The 18409-nt window shown below is 33.6% G+C and overlaps 1 protein-coding gene and 1 non-coding gene across 4 annotated transcripts in view; one reads left to right on the top strand and one right to left on the bottom strand.

Moving 5' to 3' along the window:
- LOC115880166 (protein sidekick) overlaps positions 1 to 18409 on the bottom strand; it is a 709828-nt gene that overhangs the window by 447305 nt on the left and 244114 nt on the right. The gene's annotated exons all lie outside the window — the stretch shown is intronic.
- On the top strand, positions 15602 to 15673 carry Trnaq-uug. Its single transcript has one exon. It is a non-coding gene; the product is annotated as a tRNA-Gln (tRNA).

The following is an 18409-nucleotide window of genomic DNA, read 5'->3' as shown; positions in this document are numbered from 1 at the left end:
GTAGAGAGAAACAAGCCCTATAACATAGGATACAACATTTTAATGAACAGTGCTTTCCATAAAACCAATAAAATGAAAAATATACGAAATAATATACATGTACAGATTTCTTTCGAAAATCGACAACTATGAAATTATGATCCCTTCCCCGACACAAACGGTACATTGTAAGACAGGAAATTGTAGAGAGAAACAAGCCCTATAACATAAGATACAACATTTTAATGAACAGTGCTTTACATAAAATCAATAAAATGAAAAATATACGAAATAATTCTGATTTCTTTCGAAAATCGATAACTATGAAACTATGAACCCTTCCCCGACACAAACGGTACATTGTGAGACAGGAAATTGTAAAGAGAAACAAGGCCCTATAACATAGGATACAACATTTTAATGAACAGTGCTTTAGATAAAATCAATAAAATGAAAAATTAACGAAATAATATACATGTACTGATTTCTTTCAAAAATCGACAACTATGAAATTATGATCCCTTCCCCGACACAAACGGTACATTGTGAGATAGGAAATTGTAAAGAGAAACAAGACCCTATAACATAGGATACAACATTTTAATGAACAGTGCTTTAACTTTTAATTTTTGACATAGAAAATTTAAATTATTTCATAAACTTAGGTATATGATATTATACACAAAATGTGTTTGGAACTTCAAGTAGAATTCAAAAATATATGGATGTTCTATTTAAAATAAGCAAACTGACAGCCAGAAAATAAAAAATATTAAAAAAAGTATACCTAGATAAACGGTCAATTTAAAACATTCAAATTTGTATCCTGAATTAGATTCTAAAAACTTTTTATGAACCAGTTGCCTGATAGTTGCTTTTAGAATAATATTTTTTAAACGGTTATCCTAGCTCAAAATCGTTTATGTCAGTCAAGAAGCAAGAGAGTACACAAATTTCATAGTGTGTCCGAAAAAATCTGGCCCCAAATTACACCCTAACCGGATTTTATTTTTCGAGAATAACAACGCGGCCGAATAGAGCCGTTGAAAGTTTAATTTACCTAGGAGGCCTCTCGCGTCTGTCTCTATGTCCGCGACCGTTCCGGACTCCGGACGAGACGACCGACCGCCATAAAACATTCCGGGTTCACCGGAGCGGCGCGTTATGAAAAACTCATGTTTATTTCAGTCGCAATCTGTGAAGAAAACGTGCGGGTGAAAATCTTCCCTGGGCGCATGAAAGCTAATTTAAAAAATGCACGCGACTAATAGATATAGGTGTTTACGAGAATTTTTCCTTTGGGATATATAAATAGCTTGTTTTTGCGTTCATAATAGTGCTTTTATAGATAAAAGTATCTGGCTCAATTACAATTTTGTAGACCAGATAAGTACGGATTGCATTGAAAAAAATAATAAGTAATTTTACAAAAAAAGAAATATTGATGCATTAGAGTATTTTTAATAAGAAACTTTTAAAAATAAGATATTTTTGCATAGTTTCAGAAAAAAATGTAGTTTTGCAAAACAGTTTATTAATAGTAAATTATTATTAATAAACAATATTATTTTCACAATGAGTTTTATAAGTTTAAAAATTAAATTTAAATCAGAAATATGACCTTGTAGTAAAATTGCATGTCTTCGACATATTTACAAAATTTGTGTAAATTTACCATAATATATTTAGTAAAAAATGACGCCACGTGACTTCTTGTGAAGCTGAAGCGATGCGATGTATGGATTTTAATTCAAGCAGTTTTTAGAACAGGTGGGAGTCTCAATGCGTGGGTGATTTTTATAATTTAAGAGTAAGTATATTGTATTAATTACATTTATATGTAGTTTCTGTGAATATAAAGCCAACTCTCTTAGAACATACAATCTCCAATTTACTATAATTATTTGCATCTTAATTTTAGCGATTTTTTAATATAAACATAATTCTTCCTAATACATAGGGGCGTTTACGGTGATTTTTCCTTTGGAAGGAATGAATGGCCTGTTTTCACGTCCATGATAGCGCTTTTATAAAGTAAGCAGGCCCACTTATCATTTGGTAGAACAGATAAGTACGGATTGCACATCAATGTCGACAAAACTAAAATTGTTGTATTTTCTTCTTCTTCTTCTTCCGGTGTCACAAGTAATCTTGCACGTTGGGGATTATTAGTAAACGCTCTTCAATTAATTGTAAGGTTATTGTCATAACCTGTAATAACCTGTAACCCTAATAATCAATACCTGATGTTCCGGAGCCATGAGTGCTGTTTTCTTCCTGGTTCTCTTCGACCTTCAATTTTGCCCTGCAGGACTAGTTAGCCCAGTTACGGAGTGGCGTAGCGAGTTCCTCTCAAAGTATGCCCCAAAAAAGACGTTTTCTAGGTATTTACTATATTAAGCAGTTTTCCGCAGGACTTCTTAGTTTGAAATGTGATCGATATATGAGATCTTAAATACTCTGCCACATCTTAAATGCTTCGATGCGATTTAGTGACTTTACTTTGATTGTAATCACACATAATCACTCTTAGTCGAAGGTCTATTGTTAGGCGTTGTTGTAGGAGAATATCTGAAGCCTTCGAAACGTTGTTTTGGCCATGCCGATTCGAATTTTAATTTCCTCGTTGTGGTCCCATTTGTTATTGACAACAGAACCGAGATACTTAAACCTATCCACTTGATCAATGATCTCTGAGGTTTGGAACATTTTTGACTTGCCTACTAATCAGCATGGTATTTGTTTTTGAAGTATTAATATGTAGCCCGTACTATTGGTCCCAAACTATTTATCTGATTTAATAGTTCTTGAAGATCTTCCATAGTGGAAGCCAATAAAACAGCATCGTCCGCATAGCTGATATTATGGGCTTTCCATTGACCCTTGGACTTATTTTCGAGAGCAAGTTGGAATATTTTTTCGATATAGATGTTAAAAAGCATCGTGACAGAACGCACCCTTTGTCGATGGTTACTTCAAATGCTGCGGTCGAGCCTGTGTTATTTATCTTCACTTTGACTGTCAGGTTCCAATATAGTTGGAACATGACAGCATTTCCCGTAGTCTCGCCAGAAGTAAATCCCCATGCTTGGCATATTTTCTAAAACACCGGAAAAGGCAGTCCTCAGTATTATCAACAAAATGACAGAAAAAGTATAATCCGTAAATTATCTAAGAACCCTCGATAACGATGCGTACGACCCCAAAACTGAGATTTTGGCGAAGATCGAACAGACCAGATGTACTTTCGCCTCCATGAAAACCCTCCTCTCCAGCCGAGACCTAAGCTTCGAACTGTCCATACGTATGATGCATTGCAACATCATTCCCGTAATTCTCTACGGCTCTGAGAGTTGGGCATTGAATGAGACATTGGAAAACCGCATTAACGCCTTTGAGATGTACTTGTATCGTCGTATGTTGCGTGTATCCTGGATGGATAGAGTAAAGAATGAGAAGTTCCTTAGGCTCGGATAGGCAAAGATAAAGAGTTCCTATCAACGGTTAAGGAAAGCAAGCAACAGTATGTCGGTCACATCATGTGGAGTCAGAACTCCTGGCTTAAAGAACTGCGTCGTTGGTTTGGAAGAACATCCATTGAAATTTTCAGAGGTGCAGTTTTACGCACCAACATAGCCAGTTGGATCGCCAAACTTCGAAAGGAGACGGCGACCTAAGAAGAAGAGCAGATGAATCTTCTGTTCCTAACCAAACCAACTCAACATAGTTTTAATACAGATCATTTTATAGATGTTAATAAGTTAAATTTAATCAAACCAGTCTCAAAAGTCAGGCAGTTAGATGCATATGAGAGTGTTAAAATAAATGACGGTGGATGAATAAATAATTTGGTGTGTTATGACATGTTTAATTATAGAATCCCAAAGAATCCGTAACTAATTATATTTTCCAATATCAAATAATAAAAAAGTGTACTCAAATACCTAAAATCCAGTCAGAATATTAATCAAATTAAACTAGTTTGGCTAATTTCTAGAATTCCGCATATCTACCATACATAATTCACGTCGGTATATATGAAAACATTAAAAATATTTTTAATTTTATGTTGATTTAAAAATGTTGCATTATTTCTAGTTGCTTTAGGTAGGTATTAGAATTTCCGAAATGCATCGAATAAATCAGCGTTGATTAAAAACCTTTGATGTATAAAATTTAGTAAATTGGGAATAATTTCAGCTAAAATGCTACTTTGTACGCTTTGTTATTCGAATTCCAAATTTTGGTACTGGAGCGAGCGGAATTTGTCATTTGCTATTTCGATACTTCTGCTGTTATTGCGCGGCATTTTTAAAATTAAGCCAATTTAAATGATTTGATGAAAACAAATTAGTATCATTACGTTCTTTTTGATGCCATGACTACATGTATATCGGCAACTTGCAATCCGATTCAGTCGATCGATCGGCTTGAAATAATTTGTGTTCAATTCCGTGTCCATCGCCATTTTTCAAATACATCTTAAGGTTTATTCTTTCAATTTCTAAATATCAGATAAAGATAGAATGTATAAAAACAAAGATAAATGTAAAAGATGAAACCGTGGTTGAAACAGATATTTTAGTGAGATTTTTAGTATTTTTTGATATAAACTAATCGAAAAAAGTTAAGGATATTGTGTTTTCGCTAGGAAGAAAATTTTTCAGAAAAAATGTGTTACAACTATTAATACATATGTCGTTTGTGTTTAAAAAAATACTGTTTGTAAACATAAAAAATTGTACCCAAACAAATAAAAAGCATTATCATCAAAAATGTACATTTAATTTTTGTTTGGAATAGAACTTATCGAATCGATTTAAGACCGTCCGAAGGATAATACGTACCCTACTGACAACCAAAAGGTCCTGACTGAGCAACGTGTAGTTTCTTGCAGGATCCATCCTAACTCCTCTCAGTAAGCTCCGGTCCTCCCTAGCATTTGTCGACCTTGGTCGACCCTCCCTATACCTCTCCATAACAGATCCAGTCTCATTAAGTAGGTTTTTAAGCCTAGAAATTACACTTTAGGTGACTTTAAATCGATCAGCCACATCGATCTGTCGCGCACCGCCAATAACCAACCTAATGGCTTGATTTGCTTCCTCTACTGTTAAATGACGTCTGTTCATATTATCGATGACAGAATAACCACAATATAGCAAACTGCCGCTTAACAACACGCAAACAAATTCTATTCTAAACAAAAATTAAATGTACAGCTGGTTCCAAAAAAAATGAATACGACTCTTGACACATTTTATTCGAATATTTGAGCAGTGTATATTTATGTATCAAGTATTTTGACTTGTTAAGGTTATTGTGATATTGTATAAAACAATTTTGCTTTTGACAAAGTGGCAAATATATTTTTCAGAACGTCAGCATGACATAAGCAGAGAAATGGGGGACTGGTATCATAGAATATACTGCCCGAAATAATAAAAATATGTTTCAAATCATACTCAATTTTATTGAAACCAGCTGTACATGTTACACCGTGTAAAGTTCTTCTTTTTCACCAGTTCCAGTTCCTACACTTCGAACCTTCGGCATCGTCGTTTGCATAAATAAAGGGCGATTGTTTTTAAAACGGAGCGCGACGCGGCGGGGGCGCTAAATAATTATTGCGCCTTAGGAATTGTTCATATGCATTTCTAGCTCGTTCCGTTATCTTTATTGCCATCGTAGGGTCGCGCTACACTTTCGCGTAAATCACCACCTTTCAAGGAAACTTTACGAATAATCAGCGCCCCGAGCGTCGAGTTTTATGCGTTTGTGCGGCTTCGCTCCCGCAGATGAACTATCGAAATCTCATTCAGGAATGCCATTCGAGGAACTTAGTTTGGGATGTAGTTTTTGCAAGATGATATCCAAAATTTAAATCTTTATCTGTGTTCTAAATCAATAAAAAACAGTTGAATTAGTTTAGGCTTGCCAACCATTCGTAAAAGTCCAACCGTCCAACGATGCTTAATAAAATTGTTAATCCGACAACAATGTGTCTTTTGCTGATCCCACTCTTTCGTGCAGAAAAGAAAAAGTACAAGAAATATTTATGGAAACGAATACCGATCGGGTCATCGCAAAAGCGTAGTCTGGATTTTATAACGTGTAAGACAGTAATGTGCTTAATGAAAAATCAAATGAATCAAATGTAGTAAAAAGAGATAAAATTATGTTGATACATTTCTTCTATGCAGAATTTCCAAATTTTGTATCAAAATTTCAAACCGCACAAGTAAGCGTTTATGAAAAATGTTGCATCTAGGGTTGGAACTTTATTTTTCACAATTAGCTGAACTAAAGCTGTAATATATTATATTTAGCTTAGATATATATTTAGCTTTCGCATTTCAGTAGTATACATGAAAATTTTTAAAATAAAATAGTTAATTTTTTTCTAATTTTTTTAAGGCTAAGATAATAAAATATACTTATAGCGGGTCAACAAAAAGGTCTAGGGTCGGCGTTTACTTGTCTAGAAGTGAATCGCTATGGCTAATGGCTGCGAATCTTGTAAGTCGCAGAGAGAAAAATGCGAAGTCTATATTACCTATCCACACATATCCCTGCCTACACACGTAAAAACCGGTAACACTGTATGCTAGTGGAAAGGGATGATTTTTTTTTAATGGAACACCCGGAATATTATTGCATTTTCGCTTCCTTGAACATTTGGTATGATTTACGATTTTTTCATACTTATTGGAAAGTAAGTACATCAGTCTATCTAAAAGTAAATACCTCATATAGTTTTGATTTCAGGACAGTTCTTGTTTTTTTAATAATTGAGAGGCTTGTAGAATAGAATGTAGAATAAAAGGGATACAAATGACTTTTTTAAATGGACTTAAGTATAGATTTAGATAGTTTAGATACACTGATAAAAAAGATAGACTTGAACTAAAGTCGTCATCGTTCTTGAAAAAAAATAGTGGCAAGATAATTTATTTTAGCGTAAAAGAAAATATTTTGCCTGAAGAAAAACTCTATTAACTCAAGAAAACTGGTTCTCTTGAAAAATTCGAAAATTTCTCTTGAATCTATTTTCATTCAACCAAGTGCAAGTTACTTTATTTTAAGATAATAAGAAAAATACGCTAGGAAGTACTTCATTCAAGAAACATGGCCATTTTTCCAATAGTTAAATACTCTTTTGATGAAAAATAATAACGACACGCAAAGACGATGACGCAGGAAGGTATATACAATCAGTCGGCAGTCCAATCAGTCGTACGTCGCATTTCATAGCTCGCACATCATAGTACGCACGGGTTTTGTTGCTTGGAATCACTTCACTTGGAATTTTGCATAATTTGCTTTTTAAAGGCATATCGTATAGCAAATTAGTGATCGTTATTAACATGCATTTGTCATTTTTTATGGACAAATTTTAGGATATATGGATTCTTTAAAGGAGTTTCTGAAAAAATGGAAATTAGAGCATTTATTTGCTATGTTTGAAGGTAAGAGATATTTACCTAATGCACCTGTTTAGATAATGCATGCGTGACTATAGAATAAGAATATAGGTGTCGATTTTTTTATGCAAATAATTATAAAAATTTTAGAATTTCAAGTCGTCGTATTAAAAAATTCAAAATGAGACCAAAGTTTATAATTTTAATAATTGATTTGCTTTACTTTGATTAATCGTGATGTAACTTTTTTTTGTAATTTGTAGAGTGATGAACCACCCCAAAAAATACCAAGGAGTGAAGAAGCAGAAATAACCTAAATTTATCAGAAAACAATATACCTCGTATCTAATATGCCTGTATATGATGTATAGACTTCTCTTATATCAAAATAAATTTTAGCTGAGTCAATAGTATTCGCTATTGGTTTAAGAAAAGTGTCTCTTTAATCAAGAAATGTCCCTTTTCAATCAAGAATTTTTGCATGAATCAAAGTGACTATTGTTCTTGTAGCAAGAACTTTGCATATTCATTTTGGGTCGAGAGTGAAATACTTTGGACAGATAGATTCTTCTATTCTCTAAAGTAATTTTTTAAAGCTTATGAAAAGACAGTTAAAACGACGTTCTTGGCCCTATTGAAAAGCGCCAATCTTTTGGGTCAAAGTCATATTCATTTCGACTGAGAGATCCTTTTTTTCTGTGTACCAATTTATTTAGTATGAAAGGAGATTAAGTAAATTCTACACTCTACTCTACTTAGTGCCACTGTAGAATTTACCTAATTCCATTTTATACCAAATAAATTGAAACTTAAAGTATCTAAATCTGTAAAAAATAAAGTATCTACTTAGAAAAAAGTCACTTTTATCCATTTTATTCTAAGCCCCTCAATTTTTTTAAGAAGGCTGAAAAATATATATTTTTATTTAATTATTAATATCTCTGAAACTATCGAAATATATATTTACTCATATCTTATGATCATGTAAAGTGATCTGAAAGGAAGCCAAAAATTAAATAATACACAGGGTGTTCATTTTAAAAAAATCATCCCGATCCACTCACACTTTTTTGAGCCACCCTACAGAAGTTAAAATATTTTCCTGAAATACATTCTAGTACGTACTTTAGGTTTGCACTTAAAGAAAATTCTCAAATGTTTTATTATAGGAGCTACAGATGCCCGACGCACCATTGCCGGACTCTGTATAGATTATGTCGATTCCAATTATCTGGACAACTATTACTCACAGTGAGTTTTACGGAGAGGTTATTTTACATCAAAAACGGCGGAAATATTTTTTTTCTCAGTAGTATAATGCACGTACGGACGGAAAGTTTTATAACTCTTCAAAACAGTTAAAAACATGTGGGTGGTGCCCCCTAGAAGTAGGAGCCATACTGGCATTGAAATCCCATAGATACTGTTTATTGACATGAATTTTTCATGTCAATAAACACCCATTTTCATCCAAATATGGACGTTGGTTCAGAAATTATTTTGAAAAAAAAATGTATGGATCAATTATTATTAGATCAAAATATGATATTCACAGTAATATCTTTTAATCATTTACAAGAGATAACGTTATTAACATAATCATCAAAATTTTATATTAGAAAAAATAATCATACTTAGTTAACAAACCATTTATTAACTTCACATTTCTTGGAGGCCTTGAATATTCATATATTAATAATTATTCCTACAGTAAACGGAGCGACTTTAGAAATTTTCAATTTTCTAATCTATTGCTCAAACGACATAAAACCTTGAGTAAAACAATACGAATTACCGGCAAATACGGAAGATATTATTATTAGAACATTACCAGTTAACAGCCTCGAGTCATATAAAATATGTGTATAATCTATGTCCGCCTATTAGCCAAAACCATCTTCACCTTAATTGCAATTCGCATTTGTATCCGACAAACAACGTTGTCTACAATCAACCTATTGAAGTTCCGTATGAACAATATTTGAATTGCGGCAAAAGCAAATTGCTTTGCTACTGTATCGAATTCGCTGCAGTTCGAGCTTCAAACGTATTACATTGTATGTAAATAGTCAGTGTTCCACAAACGATCAAGTTATTTATATAAAAGTATCATAATATTGGACAAATATACAGGGTGAGTTTTCTACGATGTTCTCTATGGGTATCTCGGAAACTACTAGAGCTACAGAAACGGTTAAGGGTGGCTGCAACGACCCCCCGTAATCCTGCGGTTAAGACATAACAGCTGGTTTTTATATATAAAAACGAATTGTTTTATTTTAACAACAGAATGACCGGATGTCGTTGCAGCTACACTAAATGAGAAAAGAATTGCAGTTTTGTGAGGTCAAAAATATCTGCCTTTCGGATTTTTAAAAAAGTTTTCAAAACAAATTTCGGCTATTTTAAAAATGCTCCCTAATTCTATTATAATCTTATAACATATAATCTATCTATCTATCTAATCTAAACATATAATTTTAGAAAAAAAGTTTTCAGATAAAAGTTGTAGATGTAGAATGTAGAATGTTTAGGAGGTTAAGTTAATCACCGCGACCTTATAGATCTATTGTGTGTTCCCCTTTCTTGAGTTATAACGAGTTATAACTCATCATACAGTCTCAGGGCTTTAAGAAGAGCCAGTATCTGAGACGGCTCCACAGAGGCCAGCTCTCCATCCTCGACATCAGACGTACCAAGGTTCATGGCACGAATGGTCGTCGTCTCGGCGCACTCAGTGATAAGGTGTTCTGGTGTTTCTCCATTTTCCCCACAAAATCTGCATTCGCCGTTGTTTCTCAGTTTCAGCTTTAGAATTTAGAATTTAGAATGAGTGGGAGGGGGGTTAATCACTTCGACCTTACAGATCCATTGTGTCCCCCTTTCTTGAATCATAACTCATCATACAGTCCCAGGGCTTTGACAAAAGCCAGTATCTGGGACGGTTTTATAGAGGGTAGTTCTCCATCTCCAAGTTTCAGCTTACTGAGGTGTTCGTTGAGGAGACAGTGTCCTGTTAGAAACCCCAAGATTGTTTTTACTTAAATCAAGGAAAACCTTTGATTTTTTTCGGTCATAAGTTCTAAGGAACTTTTTCGAGTGTCTTAGACCGTTGGAGGACACCCATTCCAAGTTACGGATGGAGTCTTCCAGATTCTTCAGTTCCGCTTTCAGTTGGTTCCCGTTTGGAAAACAGAACTGTTCTGGTCCAGTTAGTGGAGTGTTCGCTCCTTTTCTAGCTATCATCTATCATTTGCTTTTCCATTGCCTTCCATCCCTTGGTGAGCAGGCACCCAGAGTAGGAGGACTTTATTTTCTTTGCCTAACTTGTTGAGCTTCTCTAGGCATTCTTTGACCAACTTCGAATTGATGGTTACTGAGTTGATCGCGTTAAGTGCTGCTTGACTATCGGATAGAATGGCAATTTCCTGTTTTCGATAGTTCCTATTTAAGATAAATTGTACGCATCTTTCGATAGCGCAAATTTCTGCCTGAAGGATACTGGGGTAGGTGCCCATTGGTTCGGAGTATTCAGTTTTCGGCCCAAATACTCCTATACCTGTCCCTGCTTTAGTTTTGGAAGCATCAGTATACCACGTGATGGTATGGTCTTTTATATGCTGAGTAAGCGTTTCTTTCTTCCAATCCTTTTTATTACTCAATACTACAGTGAGGTGTTTCTCAAAGTTGTAAATTCTTGGTATGTCATCCACTGGGAGTTGGAGAAGTGGATTTTTTTTTGTAGATAATCACATCCCTAATGAGTCTGTGTTCATAAAAAGCGCCATTTTTAAGCTTTTCAGCGATATAGCTACAATAGAGTTATAGCCAATTCTTATCTTTCTTGACTAATTTCACTTAGTTAGCCATGGAAACAAGATCGTCGTTGCTATGAACTTTTTCAAAAATCTGAAAGGCGCATATTTATGACTCCACAAAACTGCAATTCTTTCCCCATTTAACCGACACTCTATCTCCAGTAGTTTCCGAGATACCCATAGAACACATCGCATCGTAGGAAACTCACCCTGTATAAGATATATGTCATTACTGGTTTAATAGAAATGTCGACATTATTGCTGTGTAATAATTCTTGTAAAAAACATACATCGACAGGGTACAACGACCGCACAAATATTCACTGCCAATTTCAATGTGATTGATGGGGATGCTTTTCGCGACAGATCCAGCTTCTAACTTCTCCCCTTTCCTGTTCGAAGATACCCCAACAACAATCTCCGCCAGATAAAAAAAAACGACAAACACCTCCGGAAAAAATAATAAATCAATTTTCTATCCTGTCTGCGTCCTAATAACTGACGCGTTACCTCAAGGAGAAACCTTTGAAAAAATGGAGAACCATCCTTTAGTAACAATACCAACCCCACAGTGATTGATTAGCTTTTGAGTAGCTGAATGTTTTACCTCGGCGCGGCGTCTGGAGAGCTCTTAATAAGATCCGAATTTTCATCAATTTTCTCCAACAGATTAGAGTAATAATAATAAGAACTGCTTGTTTTCATTACCAAATTGATGCTTGTGTGGTAATTTCATTTGTTTGGTTTAGTATATCAAGGGATCGTTCAACAATGTTGAACAGATAACATTTCCGTCAACTGTATAACAACTGCACAGGGTGTTTCAAAAATCATGTGACATCTCTCGTGGGGAGAATTCCTCACGTAAAAATAAGATTTATTTTTTATATTAACATTGGTCCGATTCTGCTTTGTTTCATAGTTACAGGAAGTTAAAGTATTTTTTTTCGATTTATTATAATTTTCTTTTAAGTGGTATAATTCGAATGAAATTTTGAGAGTAGAAGTTAAAAAAGAGTGTGCTAAAAAGTGTCCACAGATTTACCAGGGACGCGCATATGGGCTATCACTGGAGTATTTTTCTGAAAAAAAAAACACGTTCGCCACTGACTTCTTTTCTTTTGTTAGAAAAATTGTGTAAGTCGTTTAATGCTGATTAAAAATTGTATCTTGATATTTTTTTAAATTTCGATCTCCTTGATAAAGGCAAATTTACAAATCATAATTAATAAAATTAAAATTAATAAGTTATTTATTTAATCTAATTTATTATTAAACTTTAATACAATTTGTAACACGGATGTTCAGTGTTCTTGGCACCCCCGGTATTTTTTTACTTTATTCGATAGAAAATGATATTCTGAATCGAATGACATATCATATGTGAATTTTTGCCATAGTCACTCAAAAACAAATTCTATTTTAAATTTCAATCTAGAGTGCCATGGCTGTGTTAAAAACACTAAATTTTAATCGAGTAGCCTTGGAAAAATAGATTTGATCGTCTAATGTTTTTAGTGTCTTGTCCTGGCCGGTTAAAAGATGCCCAAATCGTATTTTTAATCATATCTCAATTTTTTCAAATGGAACGAGGGTGGCTCATTAGCATATTTGGAAAAGGCATTTTTTTACGAATAATTTGATACCACACACTTGGTATTTCGAGTCAAATTGTCGTTATGAACTGGATGTTACAATTTCAAATAAACCATATGCGAAAATGTCGACATATGAAAAGTTGACATATGATATGTCATTCGATTCAGAGTGTCATTTTCTATCGAACAAAGTAAAAAAATACCGAGGGTTCCATTTAAATATCAAAAGTTGTAGTCATTTCCGGTAAAACCGGAAGTGACCGAAAACAACTAAATACGTCAATCAATCCCAATTTATGTCATATACTAACATACCAAATCTCGTTGTTTTATCTGAAAAGAAAAAACAGTTATAGGGGTGAGCCACTTTTGAGACGCACCCGGTATAATTATAAGTTATGTAAATCAAACACTAAATTTATAATTTAGTGTTTGATTTGTATAACTTATTGATTTGTCCTTGTTGTACTGAATAAATTGAAATAAGCAATGGTCAACTCAGAATCAGTATAGTTATAATGCAATTTTATCAATTACTTATGATCAGAAACATACTGTTTATACATTTATACATACTGTTCAGCTCTTAATAAAATAGCAAATCACCGATAAAATATTGTTTAAAATTGAATTTGTTTTTGTATAATCCATTAGCTAGGGCCGGGCATTGCGAATTGAAACTGAAAAAGTATTGAATTATGTATATATGTAAATTGGCGGAAATAAATACGAAATTTTATTTGGCCGAATGAAACCTCGAAAATTTGCGTGAATTTTCTAGTTTGGTATTTTTGGCGTATAAAAAATGTTTTAAAGCGGATACAATAAATTTTTGTACAACGCATTTTACTTTAATGTTTCAATATTATTAACATAATTCGGCTAAAAATTGAATGTATAGCAAACTTTATTGCAATTTATTTAGTCAATGACAGAAAAACATTAGCTGCTTATGACTGACCAATACGACAGACACCTTAAAATTTTCAAGTATTTTAAAGTTCGATATATTGTCTGTGATATTGTGTTCTAGTGGGCCGATTTTGATGAATTTTTAAAAATGTTTAGCTAAATTATTATTTGTTAAGTCCTCAATATATCTATTATACCAGGTATCAGGTAAAACAAATTGATATTTTGGTGAATTTTTAAAACATATTTTTAACAAAGCAAGGAATTTAAAAAAAACAATTTACCATCAAGGAGCATCTTTTCTCGATAGTTTTTTGGTTCATCTCAATAGCTTTATTTTTGTTAGAGATATTCGCTTTTGAAGACAGTGACATGCAATTTTAGCATAACAAATTAAAAGTTTGCCTTCCTTTGCTTTTAATTCTCATCAACACGCCTATTAAAAAGTGTTTATTGTTTTTTTAATGTCACTGCCATTGAAAAGTCATATTTTTATTATTGTTTGTTGGCAATTAATCCAGTAGAAATGGAGATCTTTATATAAATGTAAATAGGAGATACTGCAATTCGTTTTGCAAAGTTTTGTTTTTCAATTAATAATATGCACATATGCAAACTGTGCTATTTCTTTCAAAAAAAATAAAGTAATATCAATTTAAAAAGTAATATTTAAAACTATATTTTTCGTATTTAACTTCGTTTCCTGAATAATAGGTATACCGGGTGTGTCTCAAAAGTGGCTCACCCCTATAACTTTTTTATTTTTTCAGATAAAAAAAGGAGTATTGGTATATTGGAATATGACATAAATTAGGAGGATTGATTGACGTATTCAATTGTTTTTGGTCACTTCCTGTTTCACCGGAAATTACAACAACTTTTGATTTTTTCATGTCACCCTTGGTATATTTTTACTTATTTCGATAGAACATGACACTCTGAATAAAATGACATATCAGATGTATACTTTTGACATTTTTGCATATGGTTTATTTGAAATCGCAACATAAGGTTCATACCGACAATTTGACTCGAAATACCAAGAGTGTTGATTGGTTGCAAATTATTCATAAAAAAATGTTTCTTTTTCAAATATGCTAATGAGCCACCCTTGTGCCATTTCAAAAAATTGAGATATGAGATTGAAATATTAAAAATACGGCCAGGGCAAGGCACAAAAAACATTAGACGATCAAAACTAGTTTTCCAAGGCTCCCTGATTATAAATTAGTGTTTTTAACACAGTCTAGATTGAAATTTAAAATCCGATTTGTTTTCAAGCGAAAATATCAAAAGTTTTCATTCTATTCAGAGCGCCATTTTCTATAGAATAAAGTAGAAATATACCGGGGTGAAATATACCATTTCCGGTGAAACAGGAAGTGACCAAAAACAATTGAATACATCAATCAATCCTAATTTATGTCATATACCTACTAACATACCAAATCTGTTTTTTTTATCTGAAAGTGTAAAAAGGTTATAGAGGGTGAACCACATTCGAGACGCACCCGGTATAGGAAAAATAAAGGTATCAAAGTTGAACTTAAAACGTGAATTCCTTATGTATTTAATTATTTTTGCATAGCAGCACGGTAGCTAATTACTTACTAAAAAAATCTAAAAATATTCTTGTTATCACATTTATTTAAAAACTTATAAGCAAAAGCATAATAAAATTCATCTAATTAAAAAGCTGCTTGTCGTTGTTATCACTTAATAAATTAAAATATAATTAGAAACAATAATTATGAGCGCATGCATATAAATTTCTGCAAGGGTAAACACATTTTATCTGCATATAACAAAAACACCAGTCGTTTTGAAATTTAATTTTAGAAATTTTTACTTTTGATTTTGCGAGTATAGAGGTTCCATGGTGTAATGGTTAGCACTCTGGACTTTGAATCCAGCGATCCGAGTTCAAATCTCGGTGGAACCTAAACATTTCTTTTTATTTTTTATTCTGATGCCACAATATAAGAAAAAGTGTTTTTCTTTAGTAATTTTGACATTTATTTTTGAAAATTGTGCACATTGGGATGTTTAAGAACAAAAAGTATTTCATTTAAAAGTTCGAAGTCATGCTCTGCGATCAAAATAAAAAGAAAGGGTAAATGTCAAACACATGGCAACTGAATTTTATTTTTGATTTCTTATTTCACCGGTTCCATGGTGTAATGGTTAGCACTCTGGACTTTGCGATCCGAGTTCAAATCTCGGTGGAACCTCAACTTTTTTATTTTTTATTCTGATACCACATATATCAGAAAAATTGTTTCTAGCAATTTTTACATTTATTTTTGAAAATTGAGCGCATTGTGACAATTAAGAACAAAAAAGATTTCATTTAAAAGTTTGAAGTTATCTCGGTCTCTAAATAAAAAGGGAGAGCAAATGGCCAAATTTATAGGGTTGCCAAAACTGTCGTCTATTTCAGAGGACAATCCTCTTTTTGATCGTCCTCTTTTTTACACATATCAAACTCAAAATCAAAAAAATGATCGTCCATCGCAACAATGCTTAATAAAGTTGCTAATCTGGCAACAGCATGTCTTTTGTTAGCTCCACTCCTTCATACAGAAAAGCTACATATTTACTTACGCATAAGAAATATTGGTGGATGCGTTAAGAAGAAGTGTTTAGCACTAGCAGTCAACTATTAAGCTTGACCAATCAGGTTGGTTAGCGTGGTTATTTGAAGGGTGTTAATTCATTTGTGCTTGTCAAAAACTCTAAAGCTACATTCGAAATCAATTCGCTGGCCGAGTGGTACTTTGGCCCGCAAGCTTATCATATGTACTTCAGTGTAATCATTCACAACAAAATTCGACGCCAGAGTGCAAGTTGAAGTTGGATTGAAAGTTTGCAAGCTGCAAACTTCCACTTCAGCACGGAATTTTCGTTTGACAATTATGACAAATTTGACATTTAAATTTTAATAATTATTTTGTTTGTGTTGTTGTTACAAGCCATTTTCCTGTGAAAAGTAAATAATTATTAAAAGAAAGATGAGTGAAGAGGACGCTATTCCTATTTTATTAGGACTTTAGGTTTTGCTGTTAAAAAAAAACGGCAATTATCGTTGCAGCTCAATAATTCGCTTGATCGAAAACCAAGGGGTTTACCAAAACCCAAAAAATGAGGCGTCCGACCCATATTAATGGCGAGAAAAAGTTTTGAGTGCAACGAAAATCTTTTATAAGAAGCCCGCTTAAGCGATCCCATAATTGAGACACATTGTAGAAAAAAACCATCACTAAATGACGTTTTTGTTTCCATTTTTCTAAACATAAAAACTTGGAAAACTTAATTAACAACTGTTCCGGATTTTGATTGACTCTTCCAAAATCAAAACAAACAACTAACCTAAAAAATGTCAGGAGACGTTTAAACACGCATGCGCAAAATTCGACTTGAAATTTGTTGTGAATGGTTAATTTCGTGCCGACTTTAAGGTCGAAATGCCACTCGGCCAGCGAATTGATTTGGAATGTAGCTTAACGTGATTGGTCGGGCTTAATAGTTGCCTGCTAGGGCTAGACACAAGTCGTTAAGAAATTAAAAAAATCATTATCTGTATAACGGTTACATAACTTTTGGGTAAATTCTTGACAGCTGAGTGAGGTTTAAACATTTTTTCACCTGTCCCGGTGTTTTACACTCGCGTCCTTTATTTTTAATTTTGAAAGTTGGCAACCCTAGTAGGGCAGGAATATTTTTAAAAATTCCTTCTCTCTAAAGTGCAAGAAGCATTTTATGTAACAATTGGGAAAACAATGTTTTTGAGGTAATTCGACCTTGCTGAATTCAAATCTGCCTGTTGCCAAAGCGAAATTTGGACCAGAAGTCCAGAATCCAAGATGGCGGCCAAAAATTATTTTTTTGTATATCTCCATTGTCCGTTGACTTAAAATAGTGTTTTAAACGTATACTTAGGGTTTATTTTGTATGCGGAACAGCTTCCAGAGCTTAGAATTTACTCATCTTAAGTTTGCAGAGCATAGGTTTAAAAATGGCGCCCAAAATGGCCGCCAAAACTGAGTAGGTTCTTAGTTTAGAAGTATTTTTGATTTAAAATGTAAAATTTGGATATTTTTTAGTTTTTTTGCTCTTAAAAATTCTTTTTATTTAATTCAAAAGTGAAAATCGTTACAGGCAGCGCCGTCTATCTGGGGTAACCCAAACTAATGCCATAACTGCGCTCTGTCACAACTTTTTGATTTAGAATGTAAAATATGAATATTTTTAGTGGTTGGGTGTGTTCTCTTGGATAGTTTATCTTGGAAGACCGCATGCCAGAGTCGACATCCTTTTCGACCGATATCGCCTGAGGTATTTGCGACGCATGAAGAGGCCGATACTCGCGTTGTGCTACATGCTGATCTCTCCAATGCTGCCAACATCGTAGTCATGTCCAGGGATTCAGACATCTGTTTGCTGTTGATCCATCATTTTTAGAAAATGACCAGCTCTAAAGTGTGTATGATGACCGGCACAGCGAAAGAAAGGAAATATATCCCAATCCATGAGATCTGCCAAATTATTCCCAATGCTCTAAAGAAGAATATCTTGGCGTTCCACGCTGTCACAGGTTGCGACTCAACATCTCATCTTGCAACAATCACAAAGAAGGCAGCCTGGAAAGTATTTAATGGAACGGCCTGCCAGCTTCTAA

The sequence above is a fragment of the Sitophilus oryzae genome, unplaced genomic scaffold, assembly GCF_002938485.1.
Source record: "Sitophilus oryzae breed Bouriz unplaced genomic scaffold, Soryzae_2.0 scaffold_1620_pilon_pilon, whole genome shotgun sequence".
Lineage (NCBI taxonomy): Eukaryota > Metazoa > Arthropoda > Insecta > Coleoptera > Curculionidae > Sitophilus > Sitophilus oryzae.
The sequence above is the reverse complement of the archived record's forward strand: the minus strand, read 5'-3'. Positions and strand labels throughout refer to the sequence as shown.